This window comes from Choloepus didactylus, chromosome 2, assembly GCF_015220235.1.
Source record: "Choloepus didactylus isolate mChoDid1 chromosome 2, mChoDid1.pri, whole genome shotgun sequence".
Lineage (NCBI taxonomy): Eukaryota > Metazoa > Chordata > Mammalia > Pilosa > Megalonychidae > Choloepus > Choloepus didactylus.
Window position 1 is genome coordinate 116,518,118 of NC_051308.1, and position 17,904 is coordinate 116,536,021.

Genomic DNA, 17,904 nt, shown 5'->3' on the forward strand with positions numbered 1-17,904 from the left:
ACTAAGGACAAACAATGAGTGCATGGCACAGGATATAAAGGACATGAAGAAGACCCTAGAAGAGCATAAAGAAGAAATTGCAAGAGTAAATAAAAAAATAGATCTTATGGAAATAAAAGAAACTGTTGGCCAAATTAAAAAGACTCTGGATGCTCATAATACAAGATTAGAGGAAGTTGAACAATGACTCAGTGTCCTAGAGGACCACAGAATGGAAAATGAAAGAACAAAAGAAAGAATGGGGAAAAAAATTTAAAAAATTGAAATGGATCTCAGGGATATGATAGGTAAAATAAAATATCCAAATTTAAGACTCATTGGTGTCCCAGAAGGGGAAGAGAAGGGGAAAGGTCTAGAAAGAGTATTCAAAGAAATTGTTGGGGAAAACTTCCCAAACCTTCTACACAATATAAATACACAAAGCATAAATGCCCAGCAAACTCCAAATGGAATAAATCGAAATAAACCCACTCCAAGACATATTCTGATCAGACTCTCAAATACTGAAGAGAAGGAGCAAGTCCTGAAAGCAGCAACAGAAAAGCAATTCACCACATACAAAGGAAACAACATAAGACTAAGTTGTGACTACTCAGTGGCCACCATGGAGGCAAGAAGGCAGTGGCATGACATATTTAAAATTCTGAGAGAGAAAAATTTCCAACCAAGAATAGTTTATCCAGAAAAACTCTCCTTCAAATTTGAGGGAGAGCTTAAATTTTTCACGGACAAACAAATGCTGAGAGATTTTGCTAACAAAAGACCTGCCCTACTTCAGATACTAGAGGGAGGCCTACCGACAGAGAAACAAAGAAAGAGAGAGATATAGAGAAATTTAACAGACAGATACAGAACATTACATCCCAAATCACCAGAACACACATTCTTCTATAGTGATCACAGATCTTTCTCCAGAATAGACCATATGCTGGAACATAAAACAAGCCTCAATAAATTAAAAAAAAAAATTGAATTTATTCAAAGCACATTCTCTGGCCACAATGGAATACAAATAGAAGTCAATAACCATGAGAGACTTAGAAAATTCACAAACAACTGGAGGGTAAAAATGAGGGGGAGATGAAAACATCCCCGGATAATCAAACGCTGAGGGACTTCATCACCAGTAGATCAGTCCTATAAGAAATGCTAAAGGGAATTGAGCAGGCTGAAAGGAAGGGACACTAAACAATTGACTGAAACCACATGAAGAAATAAAGATTTCCAGTAAAGATCACATGGTAAATATAAATACCAATACTACTGTATTTTCAATTTGTAACTCCACTATTGTCTTCCTACAGGATCTAAAATACATAAACTGTAATGAAAAATCAGTGGTTTTGGACTCAATGTAAAATATGTAATTTTTGACAAGAACTACATAAAGGTGGGGGAATGGAGGAGTACAGGAACATCGTTTATGTGTCCTATTGAAGTTAAGCTGGTATCAAAGAAAAACATGATTGTTGTAGATTTAAGAGGTTAAATTTAAGCCCCATGGTAAACACAAGGAAAATATCAGAGAATATGACCATAGAGATGAAAAGTAGAGTATGGGTTACGAGAAGTGGGGGAAGGGGCAACAGGGAGTTAAGAAATGAATGTAGGGTTGCTGTTTGGGGTGAAGGGAAATTTCTAGTAATGGATGGTGGGAAGGTGATAGCATTGCAACATTCTAAATGTGATTAATCCCACTAATGGAATGCTAGGGAGGGGTTGGAATGGGAAGATTTAGGCTGTATATATGTTTCCATAATTGAAAAAAAATTGTATAAATAGATAATGATAATTAAATGCTAAGGATGATCCTGGATGGGATCTGAGGATGGAGGAGAGGAGGCTCAAAGGGACACAGATGGGATGAAAGAAAGAAAAAAAAGGAAATATAGAATGTAAGCTTTGTATCAATGTTGAATTTCTTGAACTTCTTAGCTGCGCTTAATGGGATTGCATAAAAGAATGTTCTTATTCATGGGAAATGTATATATGAATTATATTGTCTGTTCAAGGATGTGTACAGTTTGCTCTCATATGTTCAGAAGACAGAGCAATAGATGATGGATGATAGGGAGGGAAGGAGGGAGGGAAAGAAAGAAACAGTGGTGTGACAGGATGTTAAAGTTGGTGGATTGGGGTATTGGGGGAGGGGGTTGGGCTATGCTGGAGTTTTGTGTATGGGGTTTGTATTGTTTTTGCAACTGTTCCTGTAAGTTTGAATTTATTTCAAAATAAAATAAAAAAAAATTGTATCATAAGCATTTGTTTAAACTGTTCATAAACATCATTTAAAATGCCTACATAATAATAATGTGCTGTGTCATAATTTGTTCAACCATCTCCCATAGTTAAACATTTAAATTATTTCCATTTTTCCATATTGATGTTTCAGTAGCTATCTATGTGCATGAACTCTTTTTCATATTCAGGATTTTTTTCCTTAGGTCAGATTCTTGGAAGTGGAGGTGCCAAGCTGATAAACATCTATAAGGTTCTTGATATGTTTTGACAAATTGCTTACCAGAAAAGGGTTGCACCATTGCATCACCCTATATTTTGGTCATTTCTTCTCCTCCTCCTTCTTCTTCTTCTTGACTTTGTCTTTTTCTCAGGTTTTTCTTTTTTTTTCATTTTTCTTTTCTTTTTTTCTTTTTTCTTTTGAATTATCTGAGTTTATTTAGCATGCCAATAGTTAATCCTGGTAATAAATTAAAATGTACACTTTCAGGTTTTCTTATTGGTTAATCTGAGTTCTTGACATTAACAGTTAGGGTTTTTTTTTTTTTTTTAATAAAGAGTATTGATAGTTCTTTTAAAAATAATACTCCTTTTTAACCTCCATTTTTAACACATTTGGTTTTTTGCATATTATTTGAAGAAAACATGTAGTTTCAGTCCTTTTTTAAGCATTCTTTTTAACTGTTAACCTGTGTTGGTGTGTTGTGCTCAAGTTGGTGGGTTTTGCTCAATTACTTAATTATTTTAGGAAAAATGAAATTATGAAGACAAATTTTCTGTAAAATCTACATAGGGTATACCAAAGGTTAGTAAAAAATGCTTTGGGGAATATTTACTACTTTGAAAAATCTGCACCAATTATTTTCCTCCAGTAGCACCAATAGAATTGATTGTATGTGAAAAGATTGTTATGTTCAAAGTTTGGAAAGCTGTACTGTTTGATTTGGAAAGGACAGATGGGAATACGTCTTTTTTTTTTTTTCTCCCAGCACTCCAAAACCGGAAGAGTACCTTGTTGCTGATTCCCAGTGCTCACTACTAACTTTTTATTTTATTTTATTTTATTATTGCTGGTTTCTATGAGCTGCAGACTTTTCTCTAATAGCTGAAAGTGGAGGCTCTGGGCACATTTGATTTCTTCTTTCTTTACAGTTTTACAACAGCCTCTTGCCGCCTCTGTTTGTCATTACGTGTATAGAAGTACAGAATAGAAAGTGCAAAACAAGACAGCTGTACAGGAGAGTTTTTTCTTTAAAGAAGTTGATAGACAAATGGCTCAGGGTTCACTGTTCTCGCCAGCTGAGAGTTTAGCTTCCAGAAAGCGCTACTTTAGGGAAACAAGTGAGGTAGTGTGGAGGGCCTGAAAGGCCTCATTGACACAACAGCCGGGAGGCTCTTGTACCACATTGTCTGGTATGCAGTGCCCTTCGGAAACCAGCTCTCAAGATTTCTGCACCCCCAACATTCCCAAAAAGCTTGGAAAATTAGTGTTTGCTTTTTTTTTTTTCCTCTCTTATACTTGGTTTTCCAAATGAAATTCCTGGAAAGGTGTTTGTTTTTGTTTGTTTGTGTTTATTTTTTGCCTTTGGGCGTCAGTCAGTGATTCGCACGGTGACTTGGCTTAGTTGATCGGAGCACTGGGTTTGGGGAGGGAGGGCTGAGGCACTTCCCTGACAAATGCGTGGTTCAGAGCATTAGTACGTTTCTGAACTAAAATCAAAGTGCTGCCGCTAAAAGGAGTACCAGGCTAGGAGTAATAAGGCAAATTTGAAGCTAATGATTTTAAATTATTACTGATAGTTTCTTTGTTTTCTTGAAGGTTGATCTGTAGAGATTTAAGTTTACACTAAGAAACAACTTAAAAGATGTTAAAAATTATTGAATTTCTATCAGGGAAGTACATTCACTTGTAGACACTGAGAGAGCTCTTCCCAGGGGAGATATATGTTGGATTGGTATCCAAGGGCCTGGGCCAGGCAACCATTTTATCAATGGTTTTCATTCAAGTATTAACAGAGTTCCTGTTATATTTCTAGCCTTGAGAAAGGATATGACCTGTGTTCATGCACTTTGAGGAGCTCAGTGTCATAGAGCCGTAGACTGTGCAAGATCTTTAGAGATCAGCAGTTCATTCTTATTCTGCAGGGAGCACTGAGGCCCAAAAAAGCTGACTTGCTCCAGGTTACATCAAGATTTAGTGGCAACCCCTTGACTAGAAGCCAGACCTTGTTATTCCTAGTTTGTTATTTTTCCAATCTACTATTGTCAAAAGTGCCTTGTCATGCTCGCTTTGGCAGCACATATACTAAAATTGCAACGATACAGAGAAGATTAGCATGGCCCCTGCAGAAGATGACACACAAATTCGTGAAGCTTTCCATACTTTTGAAAAATAGGGTGTGATGGGGAGGATGATTTGGGTTTTTTTTTTTTACTTTTATTTTTTATTCTTATTCTGATTCTTTCTGGTGTAAGGAAAATGTTAAAAAATAGATTGGGGTGACGAATGCAAAACTATATGATGATACTGTGAATGGTTGATTGTACACCATGGGTGATTGTATGGTATGTGACTATATTTCAATAAAACTGAATTTAATTAAAAAAAAAAAGTGCCTTGTCATTGTCAGAGGACAACTCAAGATAATATACAATCAAATGTTAAATTGAAAAATCAATTGCCATTGCATATGGGGAAAGTTCATTGTTAGTTGGAGTTATCTGTAAGTATGAAAGATTTTGAAGAATGAGTATGGTGTGGATACAACAAAAGAACCAGAAAATCTGGTCTCTGTTCTGTGTTGTTGGGAGACATACATGGAGAAACTTATATTCTTCAATCCAAGTATGAAGCCTTTAAACAGCAGTGTCCTCTGTTGCAGTACATATGCCCAGGAAGTGCCACTGGTGAACATCCTGCAGATTGATAGGGAGAGGGACACATTATGCTGAAAACCACTCTTTCCATGCAAAATGAAAGCTGGCACGGGGTGGGCATGGGAATAGAGGTAAGGGAGCAGGAGGTGAGGTGATGTCCAAGTGATCCACAGATTTCTGAGTAAGCTTGGAAAAGCCATCATTACACTTTTGAGGATGAACCTCATTTGCTAGAACTCTGAGTTCATAACAAGTGGTGCCCTGGTGGAGGTCTTGATTACAGAACTTAACTGTTCTTATTAACTTGTGGCTGGCTGCCAAGATTTAGCTCTTGTGTCTTAATATTTGACCTCTTCTTACCCTTTATGCCTTGTAGGTTTCCTTTCCTTCTTTATAGGTTTGCTGAAAGCATTTGCCACTAAAACAAGAGATGGATTATTTTTAATTCAAAGGATACTTGTTCCAACAGGAAAAGGGTATGCCTCGAAGAGGCCGTCTGTGGCAGCCACTCCTTAGTCTCTTTGGTCTCCATGGATACATATTTTGGTTACTGCTCTGCAATCTAGGGGCCTCTCAGAAGAGCAAACAGCAGGTATGAGGGTTAGAGGCCAGGGAGAGCACTTCTGGTTCAGGGAACAGCAAGTTCAGTATGCACACAGCAAGGCTGGTGTTCAGAGTAAGGGGTGGGGCCTCTGAGGTATCCTGAAGGGGAGTGGAGAGGAGGGATGAGGCTAAAGAAGGAAGAGGGCTCCAGATCCACAAAGGGCCCTTTAAACTGTGTTAAAGAAGGTGCTCTTAACTCAAGGGCAATGGGAAATATTTCAGATCACTCTGATTGTGGTGTGGGGATGCATTATGGGTGAAGGAGGACGAGGAAGAAAGGTATCAGGGAGCATAAATGGAAGACTGTTGCATGCTTGAAGAGTTGGTGGCCTGGACCTGTAGGGGCAGAACCATGAAGAGCAATTTTGGCACTCAAGACAGAAAGCTCGCAATTGACCTTCAAACAACTCTGTAATTCAAGATATGGCCTGCAAATGGGTGTGACTAGTAATGTGCCTTCTGATAGCTCTCAATTTAACTAAATATACTGGATTACTAAGTGCTATCCTTTTTTACAAAAAAGCATGTCAAATTATGTTAAAAAAATCTGCACCTCTAGATTTTGGTAGCTAGGGGCAAAACACAGTTGGCAGCTCTAATTAGACTGTGGCAAAGGCAGTGGGAGGGAGGGAATCAGATTTGGGAGCTATTTAGAAAGTAGAATGGACAAGGTAAGTTTTTGAGGGAAAAAGATTTTGAGTTAGATTTTTAAGTTGTTTTTTATTAAATTGAATTGCCATGGTAATATTCAAATAGTACTGCAGGTATACTTAACCAAAGTCAACCATGGTTAATAGTTCTTGTGTATTCTTCTAGAAATGTTTTATACCATCAAAAGCTAATATTTAATATTATTCTTGTTACAAAATGGAAAGATACACACATCCTGCTGTTCTTTTTTCTTATCCACTTAACACTATATTTTGGCAGTCTTGCCACTTGTACTTCATTCTTTTTTATTGCTGCTTAATAGTCCATTTATTTTATGAATATGTTCTCATAATTTATTTTAATTGTTCCCCAAACTGATGGACATTGGGGCTGTTTCCAGTCTTTGGTAAATAAACTAGACTATAAATAAGGGAAGAGACATGAATTAATGGAGGAAGAATTCTAGGTGGCAAAACAGGTTTATATGTAAATAGGGTCCCCAGCATTTTTATGAGTGAGGAACTACTTTTGACTTGCCTAAGCCTTAGGATGAACATATATATGAAGGTGGAGGTTTCTATGGGAGGCGGGAGAGTAGTGGGTGTTTATGCAGACCCTTGAATCTATGCATAGAATTGAGATGTGACTTAAGAGCTGGGCATTTCAAACAGAGATGGTGTGGTAGTTTGAAGCTGTTATTTACCCCAGAAAAGGCCCTGTTCTTTTAATCCATTCCTGTGGATATAGACCTATTGTGGGTGGGACCTTTTGGTTAGGTTATTTCAATTGAAATGTGAACCACATCATTCCAGGTGGGTCTTAATCCTTTTACTGGAGTCCTTTATAAGAGGATAAAATATGTACAGAATCTAAGAGAAGAAATTAAGAGAAGCTCACAAAAAAAGCCCCAGAGAAGTTGAGAGAAAAACCCCAGAGAAGTTAAGAGAGGCCCCACAGAAGCTGAGCGAGAGAGAGCCACTGAAGTCAAAAGCTGAAAGCAACCAAACCCGGGAAAAAGGACCGGAAAACACCAGCCATGTGCCTTCCCATGTGACAGAGGTGTCCCGAATCCCAGCAGCCTCTCTTCAGAGTCTAGGTATTATCCTGTTGATGCCTCGAGTTGGACATTTTCACAGCCTAAGAATGTAAATTGTAAATTAATAAATCTCCATTGTAAAAGCCAACCCATTTCTGGTATACTGCATCTTGTTGGCATTAGCAAACCAAAACAATTGGATTGAAACTTCTTCACCAATTAAAGGTCTTTCGGGGGACAGGGCTACCACATCTGTGAACACTGGTCATACTCTCCTCCAGTAGAAATGTTTCCTTGCCCATCCACAGCTGTCAACTATTAGCATCCTAGGTCTACCTCCTGTCATAGTTGTTTCTTCAGGCATCTTAGCCAAAGTAAGAAATATGAAATATTTGTAAAAGACAGAAAATAGATTTGCTGGTTTGAGTAGAAGTTGTGTCAAAGAGTAAGGAGAAGTAAGCCATTTGTTTCAGGCCACCTCTCACTAGTTCCTCTTTTTCATCTACACATACTTTGTCCTCTTCCGTGAATGTTGAAAGAGGTAGTTTCAGATAGGGCCATTTCATTTATCAGTTGCATGCTCTTGGATAAGTCTCAGCATCTCCAAGCTTCAGTTTCCTCATCAGTAAAATGGGCATCATAATTCCCAGTTGGCATAGTGTTGGGAAGATTTAAGTGAGCCAATGTATGTGAAAGAGCCTATGGTTCCTTTTACCTTTTTTCAAGGCCCTGCCAGAATGGAGTTTGTAAGGCAGTGTGTGATCCAATCCAAGAGAGCAAAACATAATCTGTTTTTTCCTAGGCTGTTGTCTGTCAGTGTAAACCTCACATATCCTCAGCCTGGAAAGTTCAGGCTGAACCTCAGAAAAATCTTATGAGATTTCCTTACATTTGTATTGTACTTTATGGCTGGCAAACAGACCTTAGCAATAATTATCTAATTTGCGCCTCCTTGCAAACCTTCTAGGTTAAGTAGGGCACATTTTATTCCCACATAACTGAGGGTCAAGAGAGACTGATACGAAGTAACTAAGGCTCACAGAAGACACATAAAAAGTAGTAGAGACTGGTAATAGGTCACCTCTAGACTCCTTCAAGATTGATGAGGTGAGAGGTAGCTTCCTCGACCTCAATTTGCTTAGGTTTGGAATTTTTGAGTCTGCTTCCCCAATCATATTTTGCACTGTAGTGAAATGCATGCCACTTTAAAAATAACTTTTATTGAAATAATAGGTAACATTAGTAAGGTTAAAATCTATTGACTCGTATGACTTTTACAATAACCCCGTGAGGTAAGTAGAGCAAATATTAATTCCATTTTACAGATGAGGAAATAGATTTAGGAATTGAGATCTGCCCAAGGTCAAACAACGCATAAGAAGCAGAGCCAGACAGGAACCTGGCCTTCTGACTGGCAATTTCAATGCATCTTAGACTTTCATTATTATTTATTATACTTTCATTATGTTTTTATTGTTCTATGTAATTCTTCTTTTTAACTCAAATTACATAACCTCTTGTAGATATTCATTAAAAAAAACATTGATTGAGTACCTGTGTGAACTGCTCACTGTTTATGTGGGAGAGAGGTAAATAAATAAATGGTTACAAAGACAAAAACTTAGTTCGCTATTTGGATATTTAAATGGTTTTTGATAATGATGTGATGACAACTTTTACTCAAAACTTAATAATCACGATCGATTTTTGTAAAAAGTGGGAGAAAGAAGCCACATATAGGTCTACCCATTGTGTTACCTCCCCTTTCTCCCCACCCTGTGAAAATCACCGAATTTTACATTTCAATAAATAACTGGCATTTCCTTGGCATGTCAATCTGTAGGAAATTACATGCTATAGTGTTGTAGGATATCATCAAGGAATGTCAAGTAGATAAGAGTATTAGGTTACTTTGATGTCACTCTCCAGCATTGTTTTGGCCTTTTCCTTACTAATAGATACATTTACTAGATCTTATTTCTACAATATCATGTAAAAAAAAAAAGAATTTGTAATAATTTCCTTTGTAAGCAGTATATCTTTTACTTTGCTTACTTCTGCTCTCTCACTCTTTTCAGGTCATAATTGGTTGTTGGTCCACTCATCCTTTTTGGTTCTGCAGGGAGAACCCTTTCAGAGTCAGCATGACCTGAAGCAGAGTCTAACAGAGGAGGGGTGGGCCAGAAATTTAGAGTTCGAAGATTAAAGATAAGAATGCGTTTAGAATTTTAAAAATAAGAGGAAAACTCCCCCCCAAAATCTGACTTTAGTTCCAGATTTTGGCACTTTCTAACTTGATGGCTTGAACAGCTGAGATTCTCTGAGCTTCAGTTTTTTAAATCTTCAATTTGGGGGTTATCCCTGTCTTACTTTCCTCACAGCATTAACCATGAAGATCAAAAATCAAATAATGTGTGTGAAAGCTATTAATAGCAAACAAAAATATATTATCTAAAAATGTAATGGGCCAACAAAATATATTAATATCATTACAATGGAAATAAGTTGTGGGAATGAATGTGTGTGTGGGGGTGCATGGGTTAGGCAAAGAGTTCAATCAGTCATTACACAAGTAATTACTGAGTTTATGCTGTGTGCAGGGTGTTTGGGATTTACCAGTGAACAAATCAGTGTCTTGTCCCTGTGAGGTAAAGAAGCAAATAATTTGACCATGGTAACTGTTGTGAAGCAAATGGATAGGCTAGCAATTCTCAATACAGAGCTGTCAGAGAAAGACCCTCAGGGGAGCTGATGTTTGAGTGAAGATATTATAGGAGAGGAAAGAGAGCGTTTCTGGCGGAAGGAATACCAATGGCAAAGGCCCTGAGCTGGGGAAGAGGTCGGTGTGTCTGGGGAACGGAAGGAAGGCCTGCGTGGGTGCAGTGGGCAAAGTGTGGGGTCGGACATGTGCCTGGGCCAGATGACGAAGGGCCCTATTGGTCGGGAAGGGAGTTTCAACTTTTATTTCAAGAGTGAAGTGAAGCTTGAATGGCTTTAAGTAGGCGAGTGACATGAGTTGGTTTAAGACTCGCTAGCTGCTGAATGATTCGGGGAAGAGAGGAAGCAGGGAGATGTCAGGAGATGATGCAGTTATTCAAGCGAGGGGCTGGCAGAGAAGAGACAGAAATGGCCAGATTCTAGATATGCTTTTAAGGTAGAACCTAAAAGACTCACTGATGAATTAGATGTTGGAGGTGGAGAGGGTGGGAGGAAGGAAGGTTTGTCGGTTGGGTTCTCTGGGAAGCAGAAGCTGAGGAGTTAGGAGTGTAAGACGGACATCAAGAATAACGTGTATGAGAGGAAAGGGGGCAGGAAGCTGGACTGGGCAGGGAGAGCCTCAGACTGAAATGTGGATAAAGTCTTGGCGAACCCATTAAGGGAACTCTGGAACAAAGATGTCTCATTAGCCGAGACCTCATGGGGCAGAAATGTCCAGGCCCTAGTAGCATTCCCCACCCAATATGTTTGGTCATTGGCTGGGAGCTGCCTGGGAGGAGCGTGCCTTGCCTGAAAACTGAGACAGCTCCTGAAAACTCAAGCAGCTAGAGGCTGACAGCTAACTGCCCTCCTGGAAGCTGCCTAAGAAGCTCTTTCTTGAAAACAGATCTAAAGGGCGCACCTCCCTTGTGGATTCATGTCTTCATACATCTGGGGGCGTGTAGCTCTTCCTGGGTTCCAGTGGGCCTCCCTTCCTGAATGGACTTAGAAGAGGAAGGTTAGAGAAATGAACCACAGCCTCTGTTGCTGCATTTGGTCTTGGGACTGCAACTGGTAACTAATAGTTTCTTTCTTCCATTATCTATTCCAAGTCCATTTTCCCTCTCTGCTAGAGGTGATTCCAGTATCATCTCTGCTCTTCTTGATGGCTTACCTGGTGATGTAACCTAAAATCTTTTTTTTTTTTTTTGACGAATTCTGAGCCCCTGATAACCATGCTTTTTGTAGGCTGGGTTGCACTTACTATTCATAGTCACAATTGGGCAAGCGTACCAAGAGGTGCTCTAATGGATCACCTGAGTTCCACATTAGACAGTGGAGGAAGGAATTAAAATGCTCAGGGAAGATGAATCTGGACCTGACATCATAGGATTGAGAACATATTCTTGACCAAAAGGAGGATGTGAAATGAAACAAAAAGTTTCAGTGGCTGAGAGATTCCAAATGGACCCGAGAGGTCATTCTGGTGGGCACTTGTACACAATATATAGGTAACCCTTTTTAGGTTTTAAGGTATTGGAATAGCTACAAGTAAATACCTGAAATTATCAAACTGCAACTCAGTAGCCTTGACTCTTGAAGACGATTGTGTAGCAATGTAGCTTACAAGGGGTGACAGTGTGATTGTGAAAGCCTTGTGGACCATACTCCCTTTATCCAGCGTATGGATGGATGAGTAGAAAAATGAGGACAAAAACTAAATGAAAAATAGGGTGGGGGGATGATTTGGGTGTTCTTTTTTACTTTTATTTTTATTCTTATTTTTACTTTTTCTGGTATAAGGAAAATGTTCAAAAAAGAGATTGCAGTGATGAACGCACAACTGTATGATGGTACTGTAAATAGTTGATTGTACACCACGGATGATTGTATGGTATGTGGATATATCTCAATAAAACTGAATTTAAAAAAAAAATGCCCACAGAAATGACTTAACAACAAAAAGACAAACAACCCAATTTAAAAATGGGCAATGCACTTGAAAAGACATTTCTCTAAAGGAGATATACAAATGACCAATAAGCACACGAAAAGATGCTCAACATCATTGGTCATTGGGGAAATGCAAATCAAAACCACAATTACACCCACTAGGATGGCTATTATTAAAAAAACAGAAAATGATAAGTGCTGACGAGGATGTGGTGGCACTGCAGAACAGTACAGCCACTGTAGAAATCAGTTTGGCGGTTCCTCAGAAAATTGACAACAGAATTACTATATGACCCTACCTTGGATTGAGGGTTCAAACTACCTCAGTTGAATGTTCAATGTCGTTGGAACTTGGGCATCTCTTAAATTCTGAGTTGGGTCTTCCTCCTTGACTGCTCTTCTGTTGCAAGAGATAAGGGACTCTTTGTAAACTACCAAAGAGCTGCAGTTAGTTTAGCTGCTTAGTTTCCCTTGTTAACTGCATGCCATTATCCTTAAGATGCTGGTATCATTTAGTAACAACCAGATAATTCCATTGCCCTTGAATGAACTGTTCTCCTGTACTTTTCAAATGCCAGAATCATTTCACTTAGATCATTCTTCTAAGTTTTTCTGGCTGGAGACTGCCCCCGGCTCTCCGTTATTTTTCCTCTAACTTCTGCTTGCAAACTGAATTGTTCCTTTTTAAGTTCACCTCTGTTGCCACACCTCATTCATAGCTAAGAGAAAGTGCCAAGAGAAGCTTATTGGCACTTTCAACGTTCTGCATAGAAATCTCCTCATCTATCTCCACAAGTTCATTAGGTTATTTTCTATCTTCCAAGTTACCACAGGCGACAATTTTGTAAATTTTTCCACCACTATATAACACTAGTGGTTCTTTCTCCAGCCTCCCATAGCAATTTCCTCCTGGCTCAGTCAGCCTCTACTACAGTCTCCTTGCTGCCTTTCCAGCTTCTGTCTGCTGCCTGTTCCCAAAGTCAGTGCTACATACTTTAGGTTTTAGTTATGGCAGCATCCCAATTCCAAGTACTGATTTCTGTTTCCGTAGCTATTGCTACTAAGCCAAAACTTAGTGGCTTAAAACAACAGTGATTTATTATTTCCCATGATTCTGTGAGTTGACCGGGCAGTTTGTCTTCTGGTCTTACCAGGTAAGCAGCTGTGCTTGGCTGGGGCCTTGGATGTGGGATGGCTGCACCTCTTTCCACACGGTTTTACCATGTGTTCTCACAAGCCTCTAGGATGCAGGCTTCTTTCATGGCAGCTGAACTGTAGGTGGGCAAGCTCTGAAGCTTATGCCAAGTCACTTTTTGTTGGTCAAAGCAAGTTACGAGGTCAACCCAGATTCAAGTGGCAGTTGGAGAAACAGCAATGCCTCTCAAATGGGAGGAGTAGGAAATCACATTGTAGAGGAGCATGGAAGGAGGTCAATTCATTGAGGGCTGTTACTTAAGGATCTACCTCCCTTATGTTAAGCTTAAGATGCCTGTTAGAAACTTAAGTGGAGATGTCAAATAGGCACTTGGCTATAAGTACCTTGATCCAAGAGTTTTAGGCTGGAGAAATAAATTTGGGAGTCTTCAACATATGGACATGATGTTTATGTGAATCATCCTGTCCTCCAGGTATCTGGCTCCTGCATAAGTCTGGACTGTGGATGAGGCAGGGTGCTGGCAGAGTGCAGTCCTTTGTAGCCACTGCTGGGTGGAGGCTAGTAGAAGAGGAATGTTCTGTTCTTGTTCTGGTTCTAAGTCCACATTCCCACTGGTGCATTAGCACTCCATTAGCCCTCTCCTTCCACTTTCCACCTTGCATAGCCACAAGCACTAGGGATGGAGGTTAGGGCAACCAGCTTGCATGCAGAGGACATAGGACATTCCATTTCCTTGTTTTGCCACCTAAAGGAAGGAACCCGAGACATATTGCCTTGCCCTGTCTTCTTTCTGTTGTATTGTGTTTGCTGCTGGGTGGGAAAATTTTGTAAAAGTCACCAGATTCCCAGTGCTTCCACTTCCAGACATTTCCTCCTATTCTTCAGCTAGAAAACAGTAATTTGGACGCTATCCCAAAGTATCTGACAACACTTTGGTAACCAAAACCTGATCACTTTTTTACCCCTAATTTTCTGTATTCCTTGAGAGGAGGGGGCTGTTGGCTTGCATGGTTTTAATAACTAGAAGAAGCAAAAGCAAAGTTGAATCGAGTATTTCTGAAACAAAGGAGTGATTTCTGAGCGATCCCAAAGCAGCAGGAAAGACAGGGGAGATAACCCCTGCTTGTTAGGAAGCAAAGGAGAGGCGGGATTAATAATTGGAGACCATCTCTATGACACGGATCAAGTTCCGGTGCTACCTGCTCTTCTATGACTTCTCTTCCCCATATTAAGTGCATGAAAATGAAAACTGCTTTATGTCCCATGGTTGCTATAGTTGCACCAACCTTTACCTTTTGGATAGTTTAGGAGGAGTTGGGAATCTGCATCCTCCACCTGCTCCCCCAACCTTAATGCAATAGTCCCCGCACTTGCAACTTTCCAAGATCCTATTTTTAAACTGGCTCCCCTAATTTTTGCATTGCCCCCACCCCCACTTCCAATCCCAGGGTTGGGGGTGGGATAGGGCGAGGCATGTACCAGAGTTTCTGGCTCCATCTATCATTTCCTGAGCAGAACTGGGCTGCTCTAATTGACCTTGAGGGTCTCAACTGTGCTAAGTTGAGTATTTGTTAGATCTTGTTAGGATTGTAATTAGTGCAGAGAATCTAGGTCAGAGGCAACGGGTGGGAGCGATGGTCCCTGGGGGGACTTGAATAAAGGCGGGGAATAGCGAACAGGTTTCTCGTTTTGTGGGTGGGGTAAGCCAGGGACGGGGAACAGTGGAACTGGTGTCATATACACAAACAGACACAGGGTCACGTGCGGAACGGCACTCAAACTCTGATGTGTGTTTGTATGTGTGCATGTCTGTGTGTGTGTGTGTATTTGCTTCCACATTACTCGGGTTTCCTTCCAACCTCTCCATATATGGTGTGGCTCTAGAGCAGGCTGGGGATTGGCTGCTGTTGTTGGGAGACTGGGAAGTAGGAAGAAAGCAGAAAAAGAATGAACCAAGCTAAGGGAAGGGAGTGAAAAGGGGGAGGGGGCTGTAGCTGATCCTTGAGGGTTCAGAATGGGGCTGGGGCTGCTTGCCTGTGAGGGGAGAGATTTGGGGGGATTGGTTTTTGGGGACAATGAGTTAGAATTTACTGTTGGCAGAGGGACTGGGAGAGAAGGTGGGGAAGGAAGGCAAGAGCTATTTTCCTGGGGTCAGAGCTCTAGGCTTAGCGCAGCGTGGTTTGTGAGGGCTGGAGCGGGAGTTACAGGAACTTGTGCTTCTATTTTTTCCTTTTCTTTTCACCCTAACCAACTTAAAGCTATGCTATGGAAGTAACATGCAAATTAATTCATCAGCTTTCCAGATCAACAGCTCAGACATTCTTCCTAAAAGGGGAACTCAGGACTGTACCTCTATCTGCTCCCCAAATCCCCATTTAACATTTTATGGGTGGAGTTGAGGAAAATGTCACTGAAATATGAAGTAAGCATTTAGTTCTTTATCCGTCTCTACTGTTCATCCCATATCAACTCTGCTGGTTTTCCCATCTCCTGTCCTAGAGCCTCCCGAAAGCTTTTCCCTTTTCCAGTTCATCTTTATGAGAAGAGAATATAGCAAAAATTGTTGAGAGTGAGGAAGGGAGGAAGAACAAACACATCCTGGAAAATATCTATTGGCAGCTGCCTAATCAGTAAGCTGCTCCATATAGCCACGGATCTCTTCTTCCCCTACTCAATCCACCCATTTACCCCAAAACACAGGGACTGGGAGGCAGTAAGGGAAATATCCCAGGTAAAGGGATTGGAATGATGGAGCGAGGGGAAGGGAGGTGCTGGGTCTGGACCTATGTAAAAAGAGGAGAGGGAAAGCTAGAATAACAGAGCGATGTTATCCTCCTGTCCTAAGTCCCTATGCTTAAAACCTGTGTTCTTTGTTAACACAAATCATGCTAGTAGCCCACCATCTAGGTATATGTCAAGCTATTTTGTTTTTTTTTAGTGGGAAGGCTGGCTTTGTGCTAAGCTTAGCAATTCTCAGAGACAGAATGATGCTTTCCCCCTCTGTTTGTATCTCTAGCAGTTAAGCCGGTGCCTGGCACTCTCTATCCTTTGAAGAAAAGTTTATGGGCACAGTCTGAGGACTGGATCAGCCCATGTACTAGAACAGAGTGATAGCGATTAATCCCATGCCCTAGGCCTCATTCAAGCTGTGCTCCAACCACCTGAGTTGGCGGATCATAGCTGGCTGAGTCAAACTAATAGTAGCAGCAGCAGCAGCCACAGCAGCCATTTACTGAGGGCCAATGGCAGCCATTTCTTGGCTGTCAGGCATTTTCTGTACATTGTATTTACCCATCCAACAACTTTGCATTTCATAGATGAGAAGAGTGATCCTCAGAATGCTTATGCCTTGTCCAGTGTCTCCTAACCAAAAAGTAGCAGAGTCAGAATTTGAACCCAGGTCTGTCTGGCTCCAAAGCTGGGTTAATTTCACCACCTTGTGGCCTGGATGTTCCAGCAATTGCTGGAGAACTGGAAGCTACTGGTTCTGGTGCCTGAAGACCCCAGGAGCTAGTGCCCACCTCCTCTCTTTGTCTCTGTGAGGTTCCTGAACCTTCTTTTCTTCTTCCCCTCATTTGTCATGCTCCTCTTTAGTGTCTCTCTCCATCCTCTGGCTCCCCTGGGAGCCACAGCTAATTGGCATGTTGGGGTATACATGTCATTCTTCCTTTTAGTCTTCTTATTTTGTGGGAGTGACAAGGGAGAAAAAGAGAGGGAGAAATGCTGGAAAAATAAAATTAACACAAAGATGGAGACATATTGAAAGAAAGTAAAAATGTAATGTTAACCCAGACTTTCAGTATTTGTGAAGCTGGGTGACTCTGCTGTCCATGCTTAGAGGTTTCAGAGATTGAAGCCTATTGGGAGGACAGGAAGCCTGGTGATCTTGGCTCCCTCACCCAGTACCTACCCCAGGAGACCCTGGAAACGACATTAAGGCCTCAGGTGACCTTCTCCTGCCTTCCCTCATTCCAGTGGGATACATGTTCCCAAGAGACTAGATTAGATCATAATTAAAGGCTAGTTTTAGGGCAAGTCTTCAGGACCATGAGCAGTGGGAGACCCTGAGGGCAGGAATATCCCTTCTCTGGGGATGATTTAGTTTGGAGAGATTCCTCCACTGTGCTTATGTGAGTTGTGGGAGTACCAAGAGAGCAGAAGGATGGACATTGAAGGGTCTACGTTTCTCCTAAATAATTTTCCTTCTCTTCCTCCTACCCCATCTGCCTAAAGTCACATTAGGACAGCCTCATGGCCAGTGTCTACATGAATTTGCTCCCATTTTCTCCCCTTCTCCCTTTTAGTGAAGCCCTAGGTCTTGACTCTTGGAGGTGATTGTCTAGAGAAGAGGATGGAGAAGCAAGCAAGGGTACACATAGAAGTGCTTTTCTACCTGCTTTTACTTATTTGATTCATGAATCTCTATTTTGTCCCCTTCTTTCCAAAAATATTTGTATCTTGCCTTCACAACTCTTCTTTGGACCTCATCATTGTTCCTAAACCTCATCCTAGAAACTTCAGAATAGCAAACAAAATGAGCTGTGTAGTATCTGTCATAGCCAAGAATGCAAGGGAGTGTGGCAGCTCCTGGTTTCTAAAGTTAGTCAAGAAGGGTGGTGGTGAGAGCACACAGATGCTTTTCTGAAGTTAGGGCTTGATTAGTTTTGGAAAAGAGGTTTGAGGAAGAAGAGGG

General features: G+C 40.7%; 1 non-coding gene across 1 annotated transcript; it reads left to right on the top strand.

Annotated features, from left to right (window-relative positions):
- Positions 1 to 4,519: 4,519 nt before the first annotated feature.
- LOC119528254 lies at positions 4,520 to 4,625 on the top strand. The gene has a single exon (XR_005215574.1). It is a non-coding gene; the product is annotated as a U6 spliceosomal RNA (small nuclear RNA).
- Positions 4,626 to 17,904: the final 13,279 nt, after the last annotated feature.